At 41.5% G+C, this 25,938-nt stretch overlaps 1 pseudogene; it reads right to left on the bottom strand.

The window, feature by feature from the left end:
* Positions 1-11,463: 11,463 nt before the first annotated feature.
* Positions 11,464-11,843, bottom strand: LOC116749526 (annotated as a pseudogene).
* Positions 11,844-25,938: the final 14,095 nt, after the last annotated feature.

Below are 25,938 nucleotides of genomic sequence, written 5' to 3'. Positions count from 1 at the left end.
CCGCCTGCCGATGCAGGGGACGCGGGTTCGTGCCCCGGTCCGGGAGGATCCCGCATGCCGCGGAGCGGCTGGGCCCGTGAGCCATGGCCGCTGAGCTTGTGCGTCCGGACCCTGTGCTCCGCAGCGGGAGAGGCCACAGCGGTGAGAGGCCCGCGCACAGCAAAAAAAAAAAAAAAAAAAAAAACCACTACCACAATATCACACATAAAAATTTAATAATTCTTTAAATCATCAAATCTAGTCAATGTTCACATTTCTGATTGTCTAATCATTTAAAAAATTTAGTTTGTTTGAATGAAACTAAATAAATCCAAATGAAGTTTACACGTTGAGATTGGTTGATTTGACTCGTTAAGTCTCTTTTAAACTACACCTCTTTTTTTTCCCCTTGAAATTTATTTGTCAGCGAAATTGGTCATTGGACCTATGGTTTTACACAGCACAGATTTTGCTTATTATATCCCCATAGTGCCATTTAGTATGTTTTTGGTAAGTTGGTAATTGACTCTAGAGAGGCTTTATCAGACTCAGGTTGGTTTTTTTGTTTGTTTTTGTTTTTTGTTAAGATGTTGATGTATTCCTCAATCTGGTATGTTTCTTTTTGTATTATTAGCAGCCTATGATGATTATTACGTAGATAAATTGATCAAATGTTACAAGAAGGGGATATCATTCCTTCCTTTATTAGCTGGAATATGTCTATAAAGAGAAAGTTCCTCCCATATATTGTTTGAGTCCCCAGTAGTCCAGTGTGTATTGGAAAGGTATCAAATGCTTGAATCTTTCTCTGTGTTTAAGTTTTCAAAACAATTTGTTCATAGAATCCTCCAATGGTGCCCAGTTTTTAAAAATTAGATCTTTATTCTGTTAGAGCAGTTGTAGGCTTGCAGAAAAATTAAAAAGTACAGAGTTCCCACATACCTCCCTCTCTTCCCGCATAGTTTCCCCTATTATTTATATCTTGTGTTAGTGTGGTATATTTGTTACAATTGGTGAACCAATGTTGATACATTATCATTACTGAAGTCCATAGTTTACATTATGTTTTACTCTTTGTGTTGTACATTCTATCAGTTTTGACAAATGTAAAATGACATGTATTCAGCATCACAATATCATACACAATGGTTTCACTGTCCTTAAAAGGCCTTGTGCTCCACTTATTCATCTCTGTCTCTCCCACCCCTCCAGCCCACGGCAACACAGATATTTTTACTGTCTCTATACTTTTGCCTTTTCCAGAATGTCATAGTTAGAATCATATGGTATATAACCATTTCAGATTGGCTTCTTTCACTTAGCAATATGCATTTAAGATCCCTCAGTGTCTTTTTGTTGCTTGAGAGCTCATGTGTTTTAGTACTAGATAGCATTCCATTGTACGGATGTACCATAGTTTATCAATTCACCTATTGAAGGACATCGTGGTTGCTTCCAAGATTTGACAGTTATGAATAAAGCTGCTATAAACATCTGTGTGCGTGGTTTTGTGTGGGCATACATTTTCAGTTGTGCCAGTTTTTTCACACTTTGAAAGTGAGATACTTTAACAAACTTTTACATTTGGCCAATGTGATTGATGAAAAATGCTAGCTAGTTGTTGTTTTAGTGTATATTTATTAATTATGAGTTGGACTTCTTTTCATATTTCTATTTTTATCTGTAGAAATGATCTATTCATTTCTATTTCTCTACTGGTTTGCTCTTAGTGATGCATACAACCTGTTAATATAATAAGAAAATCGGAATTTTGTGTCGTAGTTTTACAGATATTTTGTCTAGTTTATTATTTGTATTTTGGTGTTTCCATGTAGAAATTTAAAACATTTATAAATCAGATTTGCACATTTTTTCTTTTTCTATGTTGTGTCTTTTCTTTTTCTATGTTTTGTGTCTTGCCTTTCCCACTCTGAGATTTTACAAAATTCCCCTGTTCTATTATAGTGTTTTAATGGTTTTACCTTTTGAAAATCAGACTATTTTTCAGAGCAGTTTTAGGCAAAATTAAACAGAAGATAGAGATTTCCCTTATATCACCTATCCCCGTACATGCGTAGCCTCCTCCATATCAGCGTCCCCCACCGGGGTGGGATATTTGTTACAATTGATGAGCCTACTTTGATACATCATTATAACCCAAAATCCATAGTTGACATTTGAGCTCACTCTTGGTATTGTGCATTCTCTGTGTTTGGGTAAGTGTATAGTATCATAAAGAGTAGTTTCAGTGCCCTATATATTCTCTGTGTTCTGCCTATTCATCCCTCCCCCTAATCCCTGGCAACCATTGATCTTTTTTACCTTCTCCGTAGTTTTGCCTTTTCCAGGATGTCATATTGGAATCATATAGCTTGTAGGCTTTTCAGATTGGCTTCTGTCACTTAGTAATATGCATTTAAGGTTCTTCCATGTCTTTTCATGGCTTGATAGCTCATTTAGCTCTGTATGATATTCCATTGTCTGAATGTATCCCAGTTTATTCATTTGCCTATTGAACATTTTGGTTGCCTCCAAGTTTTGGAAATTATGAATGAAGTTTATGTAAACATCCACATGCAAGTGTTTGTGTGGACACAAGTTTTCAGTTCCTTTGGGTAAATACCAGGGAGCACAACTGCTGGATCATATGGTAAGAGTATGTTTAGTTCTATGGAAACTAACTGTCTTCCAAAGTGGCTGTACCATTTTGTGTTCCCACCAGCAGTGAATGAGAGTTTGTTTCTCCACATCCTCACCAGCATTTGGTGGTGTCAGTGTTCTGAATTTTTACCATTCTAATAGGTGTGTGTAGTAGTCTCATTGTTGTGACCTATTATTTTTTAATTAAACTTCTTATTTTTTGATAAAAGTAAATATGCAGTTGTAAGAAATAATACAAAGAAATCTAGTTAATGTATTCCTTACTCATATCACTTATAGTAATATCTTTAAAAACTATAGTACAGTATCACAACTAATATACAAATATTGATATAAGATACAGAATATTTCCATCAACACAATGATCCCTCATATTGCCCATACAGTCACTTTATAGCCACACCCACTTTCGTCCTGCCTTCACCTCTCCATAACCACTGTTCTGTTCTCCATTTTGATAATTTTGTCATTTTAAGAACGTTATATAAATAGAATCAAACTGTACATAATCTTTTGGGATTGACTTTTTTCACTCAGTTCTCCAGAGATTTATCAAGGTTGTTGCATGTATCATTAATTCCTTTTTTTTTTTTTTGCTGTACGCGGGCCTCTCACTGTTGTGGCCTCTCCCGTTGCGGAGCACAGGCTCCGGACGCACAGGCTCAGCAGACACGGCTCACGGGCCTAGCCGCTCCGCGGCATGTGGGATCTTCCCGGACCGGGGCACGAACCCATGTCTCCTGCATCATCAGGCGGACTCTCAACCACTGCGCCACCAGGGAAGCCCCATTAATTCCTTTCTATTGCTGAGTAGCACTCCACAGTTTGTTTAACCATTCACCTGTTTAAGAACCTCTTGTTCTTAAACAGGTTAAGCACCTCTCCAGTTTTTGGCTATTACAAACAAAGCTCCTATAAACATTCATTAGTAGGTTTTTGTTTGAACATAAGTTTTCATTTCTCTGGCATAAATGCCCAGGAATGAAACTGCTGTGTTGTATTCAGTTTTATAAGAAACTCCCCACTGTTTTCCAGAGTGGCTGTATCATTTCATATAGCCACCAGAAATATATGAGTTTCTCTGAAACCTTGTAGGCATTTTGTGTTATCACTATTATGTAATGTTTATTTTAAAGTGTACAAATCAGTGGTTTTAGTATATTCATAAAGTCTGACAACCATCACACTATCTCGTTCCAGAATTTCATTGCCCCAGAAGGAAACCCTATGTCTCTCCCCTAACCCCTAGCAAGCACTAATCTGTGTCATGTCTCTATGGATTTTTCTATTCTGGATACTTGATATAATCATACAGTATCCTTTCATTTAACATAATGTTTTCAAAGTTCATCCATATTGTAGCATGTACCAGTATGTTATTACTGCTTATGGCTGAATAATATTCCATTATGTGGATATACCACATTTTGTTTATACATTCATCAGTTGATGGACATTTGGGTTGTTTTCACTTTTTGGCTATTAGAAATAATGCTGTTATATATGTACATGTGGACATATGTTTTAAATTCTCTTGGGTGTATACCTAGGAGCAGAATTGCTGGGTCATATGGTAACTTTATGTATAACTTTTTGAGGGACTTCCAAACTGTTCTCCAAGGGAGTGAACCATTTTACTTTCCCACTAGCAATGTATGAGGTTTCAGTTTTTCCACATCTTTCCTAACAGTTGTCAAAGTCTGCTTTTTTTTATTATAGCCATCCTTGTGAGAGTAAAAATGGGTATATCATTGTGGTTTTGACTTGAATTTCTCTAATGTCTAATGATGTCAAGCACCTTTTCATGTGTCTATTTGCCATTTGTATATCATCTTTGAAGGAAAGTCTATTTAGATCCTTTACAATTTTAAAGTTAGGTTATTTGCCTTTTTATTATTGAGTTATAAGAATTCTTTATATATTTTGGATACTAGTTCCATATTAGATACATTAATTGAAAATATTTTCTTCCATTTTATCTGTTGTATTTTCACTTTTTAAATGGTATTGTTTGCAGCACAAAAGTTTTAAATTTTGATATAGTCAAATTTATATTTCCTTTTGCTACTTGTGCTTTGGTGTTATATCTAAGGAACAACTGCCAAATGCAAGGTCCCCCATTCAGTATGACTGGTGTCCTGTTACAAAGAGATAAGAATGCCATGTGAAAACAGAGGCACAGAGAGAGCACCATGTGATGACAGAGGCAGAGATTAGAATGCCAAGGATCAACAGGCACTACTGGAGGCAAGGAAGAAGAAAGGAAAGAGTCTACCCAGAGCGTCAGAGGGAGAATAGCCCTGCTAACACCTTGATTTTGGAATTGTAACCTCCAAAACCATGAGAGAATAAATTTCTGTTGTTTAAAACCATCCAGTTTGTGATACTTTAATACGGCAGCCCTAGGAAACTAAAATAGCCAAGGTGTTTAATTTTTTTTTTTTTTTTTGGCTGTGCTGCAGGGCATGTGGGATCATAGGTCCCCCAACCAGGGATTGAACCTGCACCCCCTGCAGTGGAAGTACGGAGTCTTAACCACTGGACAACCAGGGAAGTCCCTAATTTTTTTAAAAAAATAAATTTATTTATTTATTTTTGGCCACGCTGGGTCTTCGTTTCTGCGCACAGGCTTTCTCTAGTTGCGGTGAGCGGGGGCTGCTTTTCATTGCAGTGCGTGGGCTTCTCATTGTGGTGGCTTATCTTGTTGCAGAGCATGGGCTCTAGGAGCATGGGCTTCAGTAGTTGTGGCACATGGGCTCAGTAGTTGTGACCCGCAGGCTCTAGAGCACAGGCTCAGTAGTTGTGGCACACAGGCTTAGTTGCTCCGCGGCATGTGGGATCTTCCCAGACCAGGGCTTGAACCTGTGTCTCCTGCATTGACAGGCGGATTCTTAACCACTGCGCCATCAGGGAAGCCCCCTAATCTTTTTTTTAACATATTGCTTAATTCTATATGCTAATAATATTCATTAAGGATTTCTGCATCTATATTAATGAAAACTATTGGCCTGTAGTTTTCTTCTGTGTGTGTGTGTGTGTGTGTGTGTGTGTGTGTGTGTACTGTCCTTGTCTACAAGTTTTGGTATCAGGGTAATATTGGCTTCATCAAATGAGTTGGGAGTGTTTCTCTTTCTTCTGTTTTCTGGAAAAGATTGTGTAAATTGGTGTTAATTCTTTCAACATTTGGTAGAATTCTGTAGTGTACCCTTAGTTTTCCATTGTCTGAAAATATCTTCATTTCCCCTTCCTTCCGTTTTTTTCTAAATTTTTTTATTTTTGGCTGTGTTGGGTCTTCGTTGCTGCATGCAGGCTCTCTCTCATTGCAGCGAGTGGGGGCTACTCTTCCCTGCAGCGTGCGGGCTTCTCATTGTTGTGGCTTCCCCTGTTGTGGAGCACAGGCTCTAGGCACACAGGCTTCAGTAGTTGTGGGCTCCACAGCATGTGGGATCTTCCCGAGCCTGGGATCAAACCCATCCCCCCTGCACTGGCAGGCGGATTCCTAACCACTGTGCCACCAGGGAAGCCTCCCCTTCATTTCTAAAGGATATTTTTGCTGGATATAGGCTTCTGGATTGATAGTTTCTTTTCTCTCATCACTTGAAAAATGTACTACTTTTTTCCTGCCTCCATGGTTTTTGATGAGAAATCCACTGTCATTTGTTTTGTCTTTTCTTAGGGTAAGATGTCACTTCTTTCTCACTGCTTTCAAGGGTTTTTCTTTGACTTTAATTTTGAGAAGTTTGCCTATAATATGTCTTTGTGTGGATTATTTTGCATTTATCCTGTTTGGAATTTGTTCAGATTCTTGAATCTATAGGTTTATGGGTTTTGCCAAATTTGAGAACTTTTCATTCATTATTTCTTTGAGTACTTTTTCAACTCTACCTTCTTCTCTCTTTCTAGGACTCTAATGACAGGCATGCTAGATCTTCTATTATAGTACCATGGGTCCTGGGGCTCTCTCCATTTATTTTTTCAGTTTACTTTCTCATTCAGATTTGGATAATTTCTATTATTCTGCCTTCAAGTTTACCTTTTCTTTCCTCTGTTCCCTACCCCCCACCCCACATTCTTCTGTTGAGACCATTCACAGAGCTTTTTGTTTCAGTTATTTTCTAATTCTAAAATTTTCATTTGGTACTCCTTTATATCTTCTAATTCTTTGCTAAGACTCTATTTCTTTGGGGAGATTTATATTTTTTCATTTATATCAATCATGTTTATAATGTTCATTGAAGCATTTTTATGATGACTGCTTTAACATCTTTATCATATAATTCTAACATCTCTGTTATCTTGGTGTTGACATCAGTTGATTATCATTCCTGCTGGGTAGTGGTGAAAGTTCTGACTCACCACTAGGCCTCCTCTGATACCACGGTAGTGGTGAGCAAGAAGGATGACTTATTATTGCTGAACGGAGATGGAAGTCCAGGCTCTCCATATGGTCTCCACTAACATGTAGTGGGGGATTCAGTACACCCAACAGGGATGAAAGTTCTGGCTTCTTACTCAGCCTTCTCTGACACCACGCTGGTGAGGGCAGCATCCCTACTTGGCTTTTGCTAGTGGAGATGGTTGGATTGGAGGTCACAGTTTTTCTGTACTGTTTGGCTAGAATAGAGTGGTTACTGGCTAAAAGTTTTCTGCATTGCTAGCCTGCCCCTTCCAAATCCTTTGGCTAAAGAGAGTGGCTTTTATGAGATTTTTATGTATGTGCCTTCTCCTGTTTCTGGGTTGTCAGCTTCTTTAGCTCCAAGTCTGGGATATATGAGGCAAAGAAAGAAATCTGGAGAATGCAGTACCATGTCATTTCTTGGGTTCAGAGGTCTTTAGCCAGTATACCTTTTTTTTGGTCCACCTTTTAGAGTCTACTTATGTCTGTTTTATATATGATGTCCAGGGATTTTAGTTGTGTTTAAGAGTTTTTACTTTATCCTAAAGACAATAAGAATATTTTTAAAGATTTTAAGCATTTTTAACAAATCATTCTATTTGGCTGCAGTGTAGATAAAGGATAGGAAGGAACAAGACTGGAAGTAGAGACCAGTTAGGAGACTTATAGGAATCTGGTGAAAGATGATGATGTTCTGGATTTGGATGGTAACAGAGGAAATAGAAATAAGTAGTTGAATTTGAGAGATATTTAGGAATTAGGAATCAATAGAATTTGGTGATTGATGTACAAGACAAAGCAAGGAGTCAAGAATGATTTCTATGGTTCTGACTTGAGCCATTGGGTACATGGTAGTGTACTTTGTTTTTTTAATAGCATTTACCATAATTATAATTTTATAGTTATTTGTATAATTATTTGTTTAATGTTTGTCTCCCCTCACCAGACTAAGTCTAGGAGAGCAGGGGCCATGAAAGGTTTGTTCATTGCTATAATCCTAGCACTTAGCACAATGCCTGGCCCATAATTATATATTCAGTAAGTATTAACATATTACAGTATATTTAAGAGGAAGCATGTTTATGGGTGAGATGATTTTGGAAATGTTATTTTTGAATATATTAAATTTAAGATGCCTATGAGACATGTCCCAGTTAGATATATTGGTCTAGAGCTTAAGAAATAGCTGTAAATAAGTATTTGGGAGCTATCTGCATATAAATGGAAATTTAAGCCATTGAAGTGGGGGGATTCTCTATATAGTATATAGGGAAGAGAAGAAGACCTAGAACTAAGGCTTAAGGGACTCTAATTTAAAGAGACAAATAAGGAAAAGGAGCTCCTAAAGCAACTTGGGGTAAGAATAGAGAAGTAGAAGGTATACTAGGAAAAGTATAGTTATATAGAAGCCAAAGGCAAAATATTTAAAGAAAGAAGGAGGAGTTAACACTGTTGTAACTGAGAAATTGAGCAAGATAAAGACTGAAAATCATCTACCCAATTAGTGCAAAAATGGTTGTGGTAGAGGTGTTGATGAGGAAGGCATATTGGAAGAGTAAGTTGAGATAGGAAAATGGAAATAGAAAATGTAGACAATTCATGAAGTATTTAACTGACTAGAATGAGAGAAAAATATGATATCTGGAGGGGAAAGTAAAACCCAGGGAAACTATTTGTTTGTTATTTTCAGATAAGTGAGACTAAGTCATGTTTAGGAGCTGATGAGAAGGAGCCAGTAGAAAAGGAGAGGTTGAAGATAGTTAATGGAACAAATGAGATCCAGAGCACTGGTAGAGGATTTTTACTTTAGATGAAAAGATTTAACATCTCCTTTATTGCAGTAGGAGGGAAGGAGAAAGAATGGGTTGAGATAAAGGTGGGCTTATAGGTTCAGTAGCAAAAAACTGAGGGAATTCCAGATTGTAGCTTCTATTTTTTTTTGGTGTAGCTTCTATTGTCTTTTTTAGTGATGTAGAATACCTGTTGATATTGAGTGAGTTAGAAGGTTTAAAAGCAATAGCATATGTGAAGGGACTAGTACATACTAAGAGCTTAATAAATGATAGCTTTGTGTTACTTGCAGCTTTAAAGAGGTTTTCTATGGTTATATAGGGCCAGTGCCATATAGCATGATTTGAGAACATTCAAAATATCTCCTTTATATTCTGGCAAAGTGCTTGAAACTCTATTTTGAGAAAATGTTTACATTGGATTAAGGCATTTTAAGATACTGTTTTATGTGTTCATATTTTGGTGAAATATATATATATATATATATATATATATATATATATATTTTTTTTTTTTTTTTTGTCACACCACATGACATGTGGGATCTTAGTTCCCTGACCAGGGAGCGAACCTGTGCCCCCTGCAGTGGAAGCTTGGAGCTTCCAGTGGACCACCAGGGAAGTCCCAGTGTTAGCTCTTTTTGTTTGTTCATTTGAAAATTCTTTCTTTAGTCCTTGCTTTCCAAGGTGCATATGATAGTGTAAATTTTATTAAGAGTTTTGTAGTATGAGCTCTTATATTTAGGTCACTGATCCATTTTGAGTTAACTTTTGTACATGGTGTGGGGTAGGAGTTGAACTTTATTCTTTTGCATGTGGATATCCAGTTGTCCCAGCACCATTTGTTGAAGAGACTGTTTTTCCCCAATGAATGGTCTTGCACCAATGTTGAAAATCAACTGGAATAGATAAATGAGTTTATTTCTGGACTCTCAATTCTATTCCATTGATCTATATGTTTATTCCTATGCTATTATGACACTATTTTGGTTACTGTAGATTTGTAGTAAGTTTTGAAATGGGAAATGTGAGTTCCCCAACTTTGTTTTTCTTTTTTAAGATTGTTTTTGCTATTCAGGGCACCTTGTAATTCCATATGAATTTGAGAACTGGCTTTTTCATTCCTGAAAAAAAATGGCTGTTTGAATTTTAAAAGGGATTGTATTGAATCTGTAGATATCTTTGGGTAGTATTTCTGTCCTAAAATAGCAATATTCCATCAACAAAGGATGATTCTTTTTATTTAGGTTTTCTTTAATGCCTTTTAACAATGTTTTGTATTTTTTAGTGTGAAAACCTTTCACCTCTTCAGATAAATTTTTTCCCAGGTACTTCATTCTTTTGAATGCTATTGTAAATGGATTTGTTTTCAACTTGTTCATCGCTGATGTATAGAAACACGACTGATTTTGTTGACCTTCTACTGTGCAACTTCTCTGAATTTATTTGTTAGTTATAGTAGCTCTTTTGTGGATTATTTGAGATTTCTATATATAGGATCATGTCGTCTGCAAATACAGATAGGTTGACTTCTTTTCCTTCTGGGTGCATTTAATTTCTTTTTCTTGCTTAATTACTCTGACTAGAACTTCCAGTAACTGTTGAATAGCAATGGTGATGATGATGATGGTGAAGTGATCATCTTTATCTACTCCCTGATCTTAAGGAGAAAGCTTTCAGTGTTTTACCATTGAGTATGATGCTAGTTGTGGGGTTTTTATAAATGCCCTTTATCATGTTGAGAAAGTTCCAATCAGTTCTAGTTTTTGAGTGTTTTTATCATGAAAGGGTGTTTGAGTTTTGTCAAATGCTTTTTCTGCATCAGTTGAGATGATAACATGGTTCTTTCATTTATTTTATTAATGTGGTGTATCACACTGATTGATTTTCTTATGTTGATCCACACTTGCATTCTTGGGATATATCCTGCTTGGACATGGTGTCTGATCTTTTTAATATGCTGCTGGATTCTGTTTGCTAGTGTTTTGTTAAGGATTTTTGCACCTACATTCATAAAGGATATTGAGCCATGATTTCTTTTCTTGTAATGTGCTTATCTGACCTCATAGAGTGAATTAGGAGGTATTCCCTCCTTTTCTTTTTTTTGGAAGAGTTGTGAAATATGGTCGTTAATTTTTCTTTAAATCTTTCGTAGATTCACTTGTGAAGCCATCTGGTCCTGAACTTTTCTTTCTTGGGAGGTTTTTGATTACTGATTAAATCTGTATTGGTTATAGGTCTGTGAAGATTTTCTATTTCTTCTTGAGTCTGTTTTTGGTATCTGTGTTTCTAAGAACTTGTCCATTTCATCTAGGTCTAATTTGTTGGCATACAATGGTTCATAGTATTCTCTTATAATTATTTTTATTTCTGTAAAGTAGGTAGTAATGTCCTTATTTCCATTTCTGATTTTAGTTATTTGAATCTTCTCATTCTCCTTCTGTGTCATTCTAGCTAAAGGTTTGTCAATTTTGTTGAGTTTTTCAGAGGACTAACTTTATTTTCATTGATTCTATTTCCCTATTCTCTAAGTCTGTTATCTTCACTCTAATATTTATTATTTCCTTCCTCCTTTTAGCTTTGTGTTGACCGTGTTCTCCTTCTTCTAGTTCTTTAAGGTGTAATTTTTCTTTTAAGAGCTCAGCTTTTTATTGAACATGTTACTGAAGAGGTTTAGTCAAAAAGACCAAAGCCCATGTCATCATCAGACTCTTCAGATTCTTCTTTCTTTTATTGCACTTACTCTCCTCAGCTGGGGCAGCAGTGGTGGAGGGGGAAGGACCTCCTGCTAGTGCAGCACCAGCTGCTGGGGCAGGTCCACCTGCCCCCACATTGCAGATGAGCCTCCCGATGTTGACATTGGCCAAAGCCTTTGAAAACAAGCCTGGCCAGAAAGGTTCAACATTTACACCAGCTGCTTTAATGAGGACATTGATCTTATCCTCTGTGACCGTCACCTCATAGTCGTGCAGGCTGAGGGCTGAGTAGATGCAGGCGAGCTCCGAGACGGAGGCCATGGTGCGGGCCAGTGCTAGGCAGGGGCTGCCAGGCGCAGTGCTAGTCACCGGATGAAGTGAGGGCCTCACCCCAATGCAGCCTTAGCTTCCTTGGAAGGACCGAGCACCTTAGCGGCAGCTGAGGAAAGGGCTAAGGTGTAATGTTAAATAATTATTATTATTTTTAATGTTTTGGCTGCATCATGTGGCATGTGGGATCCCAGTTCCCCGATCAGGGGTGGAACCCATGTCCCCTGCATTGGAAGCACGGGCAACAGGGAAGCCCCTAAATTATTTATTCAAGATGTTTCTTCTTTTTATTTTTTTATTAATTAATTAATTTTTATTTTTGGCCGCGTTGGGTCTTTGTTGCTGCGCACGGGCTTTGTCTAGTTGTGGCGAGCAGGGGCTACTCTTTGTTGCAGTGTGCAGGCTTCTCATTGCGGTAGCTTCTCTTTGTTGCGGAGCATGGGCTCTAGGTGTGCGGGCTTCAGTAGTTGTGGCACACAGACTCAGTAGTTGTAGCTTGCAGGCTTTAGAGCTCAAGCTCAGTAGCCGTGGTGCATGGGCTCAGTTGCTCCACAGCATGTGGGATCCATCCAGACCAGGGCTCAAACCCACATTCCCTGCACTGGCAGGTGGACCCTCAACCACTGCGCCACCAGGGAAGTCTTCTTCTTTTTAATGTAGGCATTTACTGCTATAAATTTCCCTCTCAGCACTGCTTTCATGGCATCCAAGACATTTTGGTATATTGTATGTTCATTTTCATTCGTCTCTAACTATTTTTTACTTTCCCTTGTAATTTCTTCTTTGATCCATTGGTTGTTTGAAAGTGCATAGTATAATTTCACCATATTGGTGAACTTTCCAGTTTTACTTCTGTTATTGATTTCTTGTTCTTTTCTATTGTGTTTGGAGATAATATTTTGAATGACTTCAATCTTTTAAAATTTACTGAGACTTTTTTTTGTGGACTGATATATTGTCTAGTTTGGTGAGTGTTCTATGTGCACTTGAGAAGAACAGGTATTTTGCTGTTGTTGGGTGGAATATCCTATATATGTCTGTTAGGTCTAGTTTGATTATAGTGTTCAAGTTTCTTTCCGTTCTATTTCCTTATTAATTTTCTATTTAGATGCTTAATACATTATTGAAAGTGGGATATTGAAGTCTCTATTATTATTCATTCTATTCCTTCAACATTTTCACCATATATTTGGGAGCTCTGGTATTTTGTGTGTATATATTTATAATTGTTATATCTTCTTGATGAATTGACCCTTTTGTGACTATATGTTCTGCTTTTTCTCTTGTAACAGTTTTTCAATTAAAGTCTATTTTATCTGATAGCAGATAGCGGCCCACATCTCTTTTGGTTACTGTTTGCATGGAATATCTTTTTATATTCTTTTACTTTCAACATATGTATGCCTTTAGATCTAAAGTGAATCTTTTTTGACAGCATATAATTGGATCTTGTTTGTTTGTTTTCACTCATTCTACCAATCTCTGCATTTTGGTTGGAGAATATAATCCACTTACATTTAAAGCAGTTACTGATAAGGAAGGACTTACTTCTGCTATTTTGCTATTTTCTGTATGTCTAATATCTTTTTGTCTCTTATTCCCTCTACTACTCTTTTCTTTTGTGTTTAGTTGATTTTTGTAGTGAACTTTTTTGATTCACTTCTAATTACCCTTTGTGTATAATTTTTAGATATTTTCTTAGTAGTTATAAAAGGGAATACATATAACATTAAATTTATAATGATCTAGTTTGAATTGATACCAACTTCAACAGCATACAAAAACTCTGCTCTTATAGAGCTCTGTCTTCACCCCTTTATGTTAATGTTGTTACAAATCGCATCTTTATACACTGTGTGCTCAATAATAGATTTATAGTTTTTAAAATGCATTTTCTTTTAATCATGTAGGAAATAAAAAGTGGAGTTAGAAACTAAAACTACAGTAATGCTGGCTTTCATGATTACCCATGTAGTTACTTATACTGGAGACCTATATTTCTTTCTTTTTTTTTTTTGCGGTACGCAGGCCTCTCACTGTTGTGGCCTCTCCCGTTGCGGAGAACAGGCTCCGGAGGCGCAGGCTCAGCAGCCATGGCTCATGGGCCCAGCCGCTCCACGGCATGTGTGATCATCCCGGACTGGGACACGAACCTACGTCCCCTGCATCGGCAGGTGGACTCTCAACCACTGCGCCACCAGGGAAGCCCCTATATTTCTTCATACAGCTTTGTGTTACTAACAACTGTCCTTTTATTTCAACTTGAAAGACTCCCTTTAGCATTTCTTGTTGGTCACATCTACTGATAAGGAATTCCCTCAGCTTTTATCTGTGAATGCCTTAATTTCTCCCTCATTTTTGAAGGATAATTTTGCCACATGTAGAATTCTCGATTGACAGCTCTTTTTCTTTCAGTACTTAATTATGTAATCCCACTGCCTTTGGCTCCATGGTTTCTTCTAAGAAATAGGCTGCTAATCTTATTCAGGATCCATTGTACATAATAATTCACTTCTCTCTTGCTGCTTTTAAGATTCTCTCTTTGTCTTTCAACAGTTTGATTATGTCTCAGTGTCTTAATCTGTTGGGCTGCTATAACAGAATGCCATAGATTACATGGCTTAAAAACAACAGAAATTTATTTCTCACAGTTCTGGAGGCTGGGAAGTCCAAGATCACGGTGCTGGCAGATTCACTCTCTGGTGAGAGTCTGCTTCTGGTTCATAGACAGCCATCTTCTCACTGTGTCCTCACATGGCAGAAGAGGCAAGAGAGTTCTCAGAGTTCTCTTTTATAAAGGCATTAATCCCATTCATGAGGGAAAAGCTCTCATGACCTAATCACCTACCATAGGCCCCACCTCCTAATACCATCACATTGGGGGTTAGGATTTCAGCATGAATTTGGAGAAGGTGGGGACACAAACATTCAATCTATAGCACTTAGTATGGATCTCTTTGAGTTTATCATACCTGGAGGTCATTGAGCTTCTTGGATATGAAGATCCATGTCTTTAATAAAATTTGGCGAGTATTCAGCCATTATTTCTTCAAATATTCTTTCTACTTCTTTCATTTTCTCACATCCTACTAGGACTCCCAAAATGTGTGTGTTGGTACATTTGATGGTGTCCCATGGGTCCATTAGGCTTTGTTCACTTTTCTTTATACTTTTTATTTCTGTTCTTCAGACTTTTATAATTTCAATAATCTTATCTTCAGGTTCATTAATTCTTCTGCCTGTTCAGATCTGTTGAACCTCTCTAGTGAATTTCTCATTTAAGTATCGTACCTTTCAGCTCCAGAATTTCTATTTGGTTCCTTTTCATAATTTGTATCTCTTTATTGGTATTCTCATTTTGTTCTTTATTTTCCTACTTTCTTTTAGTTCTTTGACCATGGTTTCCTTTAGCTCTCTGATCATATTAAAGATAATTGATAAAAAGTCTATGTCTTTTTGTCCAATGCCTGGATTTACTGCTTCTTTGTATGTCTTGTGACTTTTGTTGAAAACTGAACATTTGAATATTACAATGTGGAAACTTTGGAAATTAAATCTCCTCTTCCCCAGGATTTGCCATCTTGGATTGTCTCTTTGAAGCTTCAGTCACCTATGGTTTAGTGACTTTTCCAAATTATTTTTTCAAAGATTATATTCCTTGCCATGTTTTGTTGTTGAAGTCTACATTCCTTTAGCTTATGGTTAGCTAGTGTTTTGACAGAGATTTCCTTGAATGTTAGGAGCTAAAAACAAACAAACAAACAAGCAAACCACCTCTCCTAGTCTTCACAGATTAGCTCTGTGCTGGGGCAAGCTGTTTAGCCTTAGCCTTCGCTTCTTGCTTGTACCAAGTCTAGAAATTAGCCAGAAGTGAAGGTTTAGGATCTTCTCAGGTCTTTTCTAAGTATGTGTGTGATTTTCTAAATTCCCCAACATACTTAGAAACTTCCCTTCTTTGGCCAGCTTGCCACCATCATCTTGGATCCTCCACATCTACTCCACAGCTCTTTTGTTTTTAGCTGCCTACTTCAACCCAAAATTCCAGCACCTTCCAGCTCTCCAACCCAATTCTACATCAAGCTCTGAGTCCTTCATAGGTCAAAATGCATAAAGAGACCCTGATAAATATTTGTCAGTCTCCTCAGGGTCTGTGTTTAGCAGCACAAAGAACTGGCAGTAGCTTTGGCTCTGTAGATTTTGGGGGGGGTTTGGTTTTTAATATAATTATTTTAGGCAGAGTACCTCTCCCACTATGGAAAGAGAATTTTCCTTCTCTGTGGAGTGTGTTCCATGAGTCATGGGAAGGGCCTCGTCTCCCATTTGCATCACTAACTGTAGCAGGGGTGAGCAACTTTACCATTTCAACATCGGCTAGAAAACTAATACTAAATTAGCCCACTCAGGAGCAAAGGCAGGGTTTACTGCCAAATACCTTGGCTGCTCTGCACATCTCTGTGTTCTTGCTTTGAAGGAATGACTAGGAGTCTGGAGGCAGGCTTCTGGATTTGTCTCTACTAGAGTGGGTGGGGGTTCCTTACATCCTTATTCAGCTCTGCAGGAGTGAGCTGAGCAGGCAACTAACCCCGGTGGCCAGTTCCATTGACTGGGCTTCCTCAATCCTGGGTACTTTGTCCCTATGTAGGTGGCAGGAGATGGGGATAGGGCCAAACTTCTTACAAACTTCCCAGCGGTCACTGACATTTCTTGAAGGAGGCAGGGCTTGTCAGATGAGTTTTCTGGTCTGGGTCACCAAGACGGGGTCTGGAGGATGTGTCAACCAGTAGCCTTTGGGCTTCACTTTCAGTCACAAAACAGCCTCCCCTGCCCAGGTTTCATAGATCTGTTCCCGTGTGGTGTTGAAAATCAACGTGGCCTTCAGAAAGCCTAAAATATTACAACTTGTGAACACAGGAGGATGCCCTAACCCACCAGCACACAAGAGCATTTTTAAAAAACATTAAAATGTTTTCAACTGTGAAATTTCTTAGACTCTCAGTGTGTTAAAATTGGAGGAGATCTACGAGCTAGGCTGACCCCAGCCCCTCACTTTACAGATGATGAGACAGAGGTCACAAGAGGGGAGGCCTTGCTCAGGGTCACCCTGAAAGCCAGTGGCACAACCAGGACTGCCCCAAGTCCACCCACTGCCCTCACCACCAGTTTGGGGACGAAGGTCCACACATTCTCCTTTTCTTATTCTTGCTTCTCCTCAGAGCTCATCTTTTGAATTCTATGCCCATGTTCCTTCTTATCTAGTCCTACTACCACTGCCTTAGTTAAAGCCTCTTGTCCTCTTGCCAGGATGGTGACGATGGTAATAATAATATTAATGATAGCAGCAGCTGACACTGATTGAGCCCTTACTGCTCACCAGACCCTGTTCTAAACTTTACGAGTATGAACACTTTAAAATCTAACAGCCTTTGAGGGAGATACTAGTATCACTGTCATCTTATAGATGAAGAAACTGAGGCACAGAAAAGCACAAGGTCATAGAGCTGGTAAGTGGTGGAGCCAGATTTGAATTTGGGCAGTTTGACTCTGGAGTTCATGCTCTCAACCATTTGATTAAACTGCCTTTAGGGGATATTAGCATAATGGGTAACAATTACTACCCCATTTTACAGACCAAGAAACTGTCTTGGTGAGATTAAGCAAGGGCACAAGGCTAGTAAGGAGCAGAGCTGGTTCTCAGACCAAAGCCGTGGCTCTTAAACACCAGTTGTACCTCTTCTTGTCATCATGACCACCCTGCCCCCATCAAACTGACAAAATCTAAACCTCCAACAGGAAGGCCAAGAAACAGTATTTTTAATAAACAAATTTAAGAACAACTGGTGTCAGGAGTTTGGGATTGACATGTACACACTGCTGTATTTAATATGGATAACCAACAACACCTACTGTACAGCACAGGGAACTCTGCTCACTATTCTGTAATAACCTAAATGGGAAAAGAATTTGAAAAAGAATAGATACATGTATATGTGTAACTGAATCACTTTGCTGTATACCTGAAACTATCACAACAGTGTTAATCAACTATACTCCAATATAAAATAAAAAGTTAAAAAAAAAAAAAAAAGAACCACTGGTATCAAGATTAAGGGACTTTGGAATCAAACAGTACAGAGCGTGGAATCCTGGGCCTATCACTTTAACCCCTTTAAGCTTCATTTCTCTCTTCTCTAAAAAGGAATATTAGTTATTTTAAACCATAGCTAGTATTTATCACCTGCTCACTGTTGCCCAGGCCCAGTGCCTCACATGCAGTTTCAACTGATCACAGTGCTGTCCCACCAGGTTGTGGTGGCAGTTAAATGAGATAACACCAAGTGTTGACCGGGCATGGGCTCACGCTCAGCAGATAATAGCTATAATCTTAGCCACGATGATTGCTCTTTGTCCATTTTGTGTCTGCTCCCTTCTGGATAGGAAGATTCTCACAGTTATGATGTGTGTCTTACTCATTTCTGTGTCTGACCAGGGTCTGGCCCGTAGCCGGTGTCCAGTCAATCTGTAGAAATCTGTTGACACAAAGGCCGAGAGCATGTCCTCTGCTTGCTTCCAAGCCCTTAATGATTTTTTGGCTGAAATGAGCCTCTTGCTTTTCATTTTGTTCCAACTGTTCCCTGTTCTTCCATGAACCTGAGGTATACATGCTTCAGTGACTGTGTTTTTGCTTTAGGGATCAGGGACAGCATAGGGTGGATTTTTGAAGATTTTGCAGACGAGGATGGAAAACCCGGGCAGCTTGGACCAGCCATTGTCACAGTGTGACGGAAGATGTGAGCTGACACACTGGTGGCCAAGGTGGGCGGTGATCTCTCCAAACGTTTCCATCTGCATCTGAAGTCTCATGAGGCTCATTACTGCAACTATGGGAGTGTTTCTCTTGATGTCACCCATAAAGTGGGGTGACCACTGCCTTCCTACATCACAGGGTCACTGTGAAGATCAAATCAAATGACCACATGCGTGTGGAGGCTTTTGCTAACTGTAAAGCTCTGTACTGGGGCCAGGCCTTGGTCAGGTGGGCGTTTGGTTCTCAGTGAGTTGCCCCTCCCCTTGGTGGAGACGTCCCTCTCCCAGGACCCAGGGCCTTACCTTCTCATTGTTCTCTCCTCCTACGCCTCTGTTCATTCAGCTCAAGCCAGGCTGGGCTTTCCTGACTTGCTTCTGAATTCTTTCAGACCCACCTTCCTTATCTTTGCCCCCTTGCTTTCAAATTCTTAGCTGACATTTTAATTTGTCTACAGAAACCAGAGTCTTTACAGCATTTCCATCTTACTTTAGCAGTGCACTGTGTCTGCTGGTAAGTCTTATTTGGCAGTCCTGGCTCATGGACCACTGCCTGAGCATGCAGCTGTCTGATAAGCTCTTAGCCATGTGGGGGAGGTCGTCTGTTCCTGTCTTCATCACACACATGCAAGCCTCCTGTCTCCCGGAGCATCCTGTCACATTGCTTGTCCCAAGCCAAGATCTCGCCTTTCAACAGGACCTCATTCAATCTGTTTCCTTACTGACCTCATGTCATTCCATCAGCATGATCTTCTGGTCCCTTGGTGGCCCTCTGAGTCACTCCAGCTGATGGGATCTAACCCAGACTTCTGAGGAACTGAACCTGCTGCTGGTGCCAAGAGCTAACAGGCAGGGAGCTGTGAGTGGGACTTGTGCCTGGGACACCTCAGTATAGACACAGCAGGTCCCACAGGAGGTTCTGTTCCCTGCCAGTTGCCCTCAGAAGTCCTGGGCAAAGGCTTGAAGGGCAAGGATCACTAGTGTCCAAGTAGGGGGACCAACTGTCCTAGCTAGCCGGGATCCAGGAGTTTTGCGGGACACAGGCCGTTCAGTGCTAAACAGAGAAAGTCCTGGTATCCCTGTGTCTGGGACAGTTCAGCCTCAAGAGGACAAAAAGGGGGTCCTTTCACTTGCAATTTGGATTTGAGGCCCCTTGATTTTTCAAGGCTCCCTTGATTTTTCTCAACTGATTAGGGTATGAACAGTGGTTTTGCCTGAGCCTGAAAGCTCTGTCCCTGTCCAGGTGAATGATGACAAAAGGCAGGTCCAGGCAAGCCCTTGCTGGCCCTCAGCAACCTGCCTGATGATGTGGGGAAGTGAGACTCATACACGGGGAGAACAGAGAAAGAGCATGTCTGTTTAAGCTAAGGTGGCAAGGCTCCATCAAGACAAGAGAAACCCCAGGAAATAATGATACAGCCCATTATCGGGTAAGTTAGCTGTTGACCAACGATGCCCATCTATGGGGTCCTGCAGAATGTACAAATCAGACCTTTTCTTCAGGTGAACACGGTGGGGGAAGGATTTGGAAATGCGTCCTCGATTTAATGCATCTGCTTCCGAGGCCCCTTGCTCCCCTGCCACCACTCAGTGCGTACACGCATATACACACACACGCAGCCAGCCTCTCCCCCACTCCTACATATCCCCGCAGGTCCTTGACCCTTGCTGCTTCTGTGTCCAGACCATGCCCCCCGCTGGGCTTCCAGATCCACAGAGGGAGCTGAGTCTCTTGGGCGATGACTTTCAGCCCTAACAGCCTCGCTGGCCTCACAGATGTCCTCATGTAGCCCTTTGGTGGCTGAGGGATTGCTGTATCTGTCCCCCTGCCCTAATCATTCCAGGAGCAAGTACCAGATAGCTAGGGACAGCCCCTGTGCTCCAGAGCCTGCTAGAATTACTCAAACTGGCCAGTCCTAAGCCTGCTTACCCTGCCTCACCCATCCTTTCCATGGAAACTGCAATAAAGGCTCTTGCCCAGTTTCCTCTGCTCTCTCTGTCCTGACTGGTCCTGGTGTTACCCCATGTGGCCCTGCGAGGTGTGGGGTGCCTCCTGTTTCTAGGGATCTGTGAGTATAACACTCTTCTTCCTTTGTGACAGTTGTCTCTATGCCTGCATGTCTTACCCTACCTGACAAAACAAATATCAGGTAGCTTTATCATAGGCACACACCTAAACACTCACTGTACATGGGTCATCTCATTAAATCTCAGCACAGTCTGTGAGGTGGGTGCTATTATATTTTGCAGATGAGGAAACGGAGACCTGAGTACACGCAATTAAAATAACAGAGGCAGGATTAAGAATGCAGGCATGCCGATCTGAAAGGCTGCACTCCCAACCTCCACTCTGATCTGCCGCAATTGCCTTATTATTTTTATTACATTAGCAGGCAGGGGCAGGGCAGTCGCAATTGCCTTATTATTTTTATTACATTAGCAGGCAGGGGCAGGGCAGTCTGGTGTCCCCATAAGCTCCCTCCCATGTGAGGGCAGAGGTCAGGTGGGAGAGCTGAGCCGTGTCTCTGGTCCTGGTCCTAAGCAGCCCCACTTGAGAGCTATAAAGGGCTCATGGAAGAGCTGGATCCTAGGTGGGAGGCAACCTTCTGGAGCAACCTGTCTTGATGGATTTGAAGGGCCCTGGGGCAACCCCTGCCTAGAACTCTCTGTCCAGTGATCTGTTTACAATCACCCTCTACCCCCACCATCTGTCAGTCAAGGTTTTAGGTTATGAGCAACAGACACCAGCTCTGGGTAACTTAAGCAACACTGATTAGAAGACTACTGGTACATTAACAGAACTGATAGAGAACTTAGAAAGCCAGCGTAAGAATCATTACACACCAAGAGGAAACTAGTGGCTAGGAACACAGCAAATTCACCTTCAGAAACAGTGTGATCAGGATGCAACCTGGCACCCCGTCCCTGGACTCTCACTGTTGATACTCTCGCGTTGCTGTGTCTTTCTGACACTGACTCAGTGTCAAAGCCAGTGGGGACTTTTGGGGGTGATGGATATGTTCACTGTCCTCATTATGGTGACAGTTTCATGGATCTCTACATATGTCAAAGCATATCAAATTGTACATTCGAAATATTTGTAGTTCATTATATGTATTCTTACCTTAATAGCACTATTTAAATAATATAGTCTGGAGAGAGCCCTGGTGCCTAAAGCTGGGGGACGGCAGGGAGGGGAGTGGAAGATGAAACAGAGAGTGGGGGGGCAAAGGTCAACAGGCCAGCTTCATGTAGAGGCCAGACTGGCCAAGAGAGGCGAACCGAGGCTCCTCTCCCCAGCTCTTCTGGAGGGTCCTAGACCTCTTGCTGGGTCGTGGCTTGTCAATAGCAAGTTAAACTTGTAGCTGATGTTAGCTTTGATGGAGAAACTACTTCTTCTTCCTCTTTAGGCCTAGCTCTCTGCTCCTCTAACCATCTTTTACTCACTGAGCCTCAGTCTGGGAGGGGCAAACTCCCTTCCTTTAGGAGCGGCATTGAGAAAGGTCTCAATGGCTGGAACTGTTGAGGGGTAGCATTGCTCAAATGGGTTGCCCTGAAGCAGATAGTGAGGCATGAATTTGTAGCAAGCCATTTATTAAGCTCTTAGGGGACATAGGTAAGGGGATGGGGAAGCAGGACAAAGCCTGGGGCCCCTCAGACAAAGGCCTATGAGGGCAGCTTCTGCCCATCCCGCAGGGAAGTCTGGAGTGGGAAGAACACCTCAGATGTCCCAAGCTGAGCTGGGCTTGCATGCTGTGGCCCGCGACCCGCTGGGAGAGGAGGAGGATGCCTACTTCCAGGCACGCCCTGCATTCTTCACTCCAGCAGCCGAGGGCAGCTCCCCCAGAAGAGGTGGGAGTGCTGCTGCGGGAGGTGGACAGGGGCCCAGAAATGATGAAAGGTGCTCTGGATGCAGCACCAACACTGTCCATGACAAGCCAGTGTCTCCTTCAAATCCCGGCAAGTCCAGGGCTTGGTCGACAGAGGTAATGGAAAGGCAGCCTCGTTTGGAGGAAGGTAAGCCTTGGCGTCCAGAGACCCCAGACTTAATTATCACACGATTCTTTTACTTGGCTGTGTGCTTTCAGCCTGTAGGACAAACCAGGCTTAGTTACACACATCTGACACATTCTTCCACTGCTCACGTCAGAGGTGTGCAGAAAGATCAGTTTTCAAAAAGTGCTACACCTTCGATTTTAGTTTGACTACTAATTTTGTCACACTACTATTATATTCTGCTGGAGACGTGGGGTATCCGCCTATGGGGCCTGTGGGTTGGGAGGGAGAGCAGGGAGAGTGTGAGGGGTCAGTGCTCAGAGAGTCAGCTGACTGGTTTCACAGGCAGGACCACATGCCGCTGCACAGAACAGAACGTGGGGACTGGAAATGTGAAGACTGTTTAGTCCACAGGCCTCATTGTATAGATGGGGAAACTGAGGCCCAGAAAAGAGAGACTCTTCACTCCTTTAGCTTATACTTACCCAGCACCTCTCTGTGCCAGGGCTTGCACCAGAGCCTGGGAATAGAATACCAGAATGCCACAGACTCCGACCTTTTAGCTTTTCACCTTGAAATAATTATAGATTCACAAGAAGTTGTAAATATGGTACAGAAAGGTCCCGAGTGCCCTTCACACAGTTTTCCCCAGTGGCAACATCTGGAATAAAATTACAGTGTAATATTAAAACCAGGAAACTGACATTGGTACAAGCACACAGTGTTTACATGTACTAATTAATGTGTATACAGGGGTATGTGTGTGTGTGTAGTTCTATGTACTGCTATCACAGATACAGATTTGTGTGCCCATCATACAATCGAGACATGGAGCTTTTCTGTCACTGCAAGGGACCTCCCTCTGTGTCCCCTTCATAGTTGTCCATACCCCACCCCCCCATTCCTCGGCCACTGCTAAACTACTTTCCATCTCAGACCTTGGTTTTAGGGGACTCACCTCTTCGGAGGGAGAGAGATGCAGATACAAATCTTGGCAATATGAGGAATAGTAAATACCTATATAAGTATAGGAATGAAATAATACCATGACATTTGGGTGCAGTTAACGTCACTCTCCTGAGGGTGTCTAAGTCAGATTGAATCCATTGAAAGGGGACCAGAAATGGGGTGGTTTCAGCCATTAAAAAGAATGAGGTCGCACTGAGGTAGCTGACGTAGAACAACCTTCAAAGCAGACGACAGAAGGCAAAGGACGGAACGGTGCATTCTGGCTTGTGTGTGTGTGTGTGTGTGTGTGTGTGTGTGTGTGTGTGTGTGTGTGTGGCAGCTCTGTAGTCAGATGTCATGTGTACATACACAAACAAACACCACTAATGGTATCACCTGTGGAAAGTGAGACCAGCGGCTGAAGAGGGAGGGATACTCGTCTCCTTGTCTACTCTCTTGTGCTATTTCAGTTTTCACTGTGTGCGTGACTTGCTTTTATTAAAAGGAAATGGAATCATTTTGGACCCTCCTTAAGCAAGAAGGAACGTATCCTGTATATTTGTATCCTCATATCGCCATATCCTTGCTTTCTCCTCTCTCTTGAGTTTGCAAAAGGCCCTCTAGGGACTTAGCAGTCTAAAAAGGGGGTTGTGCAGCCTCTAGTTGCCATGGTAGCTGTTGCTCCTGGTGACACAAGATGCAGGCCTGGCCCTCCCAGCCCTGTGAGCAGGGGGCTTGGAACCCCCACACCACCCTGGGTACCAGATGTTAAAAAAGACGTCTCTATCAGTGCTAGTGTGGGATGAGTCAGCTGCGTGATTTCAGGAAGACACTGTGTTCACTGGTCTGCACTGCATGGTGTACGCTTTCTAAAGACAAATGTTCTTTACCTAAAAACATCTTAACCTCTACCTTGGAGCACCAAGCTCCATTCTCCTCCCTGCTGGGATAATCTGGTTTAACTGCCTCTACTGGTTTCTAAACACAGAGTCTGGTTTAGCGGTTGTCTTGGGGGCAGCCCATTCTCACACCAGGGTCCCCTCCCAGCCCATTCATCTTCCTCTCTCAGACCCAGAAACAGGGAGAATTGTTTATTGCTTCTTAAGGGGCTGGAGAACCCTTATTGACCACAAGAGGAAAATCGAGCTACCGCCCAGTGTGTGGGGCTCATGTCAAGACAGCTTTTGTTCTTTTCTGGTGAGTCAACAAGGGCAATAAATGATATAAATTAATTTCTTAATAAACTATTGTGATACATTAAATTCCCAATAGGTTCTTCTGCTTCAATTCAAGTGTGTGTTGATAGAATAAAAGTAAATTGCAGTGAGAACTAGAGGAGAGAACTAAATTAGCTCTCTTGGGGAGGAGTGGGCTGGGGAAGGGAATTTTTGTGGTGGCCCTTGAAGGTTGGGTAGGAGTTCACCAGGTGAAGAAATGAGAAGGCGAGCTATCCTATGCTTGGTGCTAAAACCAGGGACCTGACTCTGACCAGAGATTTTCCGAACTATTACATGCTGCCATGGCCCCGACCCCTCTCTGTCTCCAGGACTGAAGGCATATGTTCAGGTGAACTTAGAGCCTGGAGAGAGGCGATGCTGTCTTGTCAGCTGGCCAGGACATGTTCAGTCCAGATGGAGCCTGTAATACACCGATGTGGACCGAACTGCCAGATACTCCACTTCTCTTGTGGAACCAGTGTCCTGGGAACAGGCCAGGACTGCTGCCCTAAAGTAAGGCCTTACCATTCATGCTGTGATTTCTGTGGGTGCAAACTAGACAGGGTTAAAAGACTGGGGAGAAAAGAAAGGCAAGGCAAGGTGGAGGAAGCAGGAAAGGCCAGGCAAGTTTGCTTTGGGGAAGGTCTCAGGCCACGACTCACCGTGGGAACATGATTCACAGACATCCTCCGAGGCCTGATTATTCGAGGCTCACATTTCCTTCCTCTGGGACTCCCAAAGCCTGATGGTTCTTGGCACTTCTCAAAAGCAAAAGGCAAAAATAATATTTTAATTTTCTCCAACAGAAAGTCTGCGTTATAGCTACTAGCCTTATTCCAAGAACCAATTCTTAGGAAATTGGATTAGGACATAAATTTACAGAGTTCCTGGATCGGCCCAGGATTTTTTTTCCACTTACGCCACATGTGCTCCACCCTGCCTTCTTCTTTGCGTCTGAGACGCAGAGCCCAGCCTCGGGTTTTGCAGTCACCACCTCAGGGTGGAGGCTGGTGAAAAGAGCCGCATTAGGGGACCAGGGCTCTAGTCCCAAATCCACCGACTCCTGAGATACCGCCAGGAGACCACATCCACTCCATGGGCCTCAGTTTCCCCATCTAGAAAGG

Source organism: Phocoena sinus, chromosome 2 (assembly GCF_008692025.1).
Source record: "Phocoena sinus isolate mPhoSin1 chromosome 2, mPhoSin1.pri, whole genome shotgun sequence".
NCBI lineage: Eukaryota > Metazoa > Chordata > Mammalia > Artiodactyla > Phocoenidae > Phocoena > Phocoena sinus.
The sequence above is the reverse complement of the archived record's forward strand: the minus strand, read 5'-3'. Positions and strand labels throughout refer to the sequence as shown.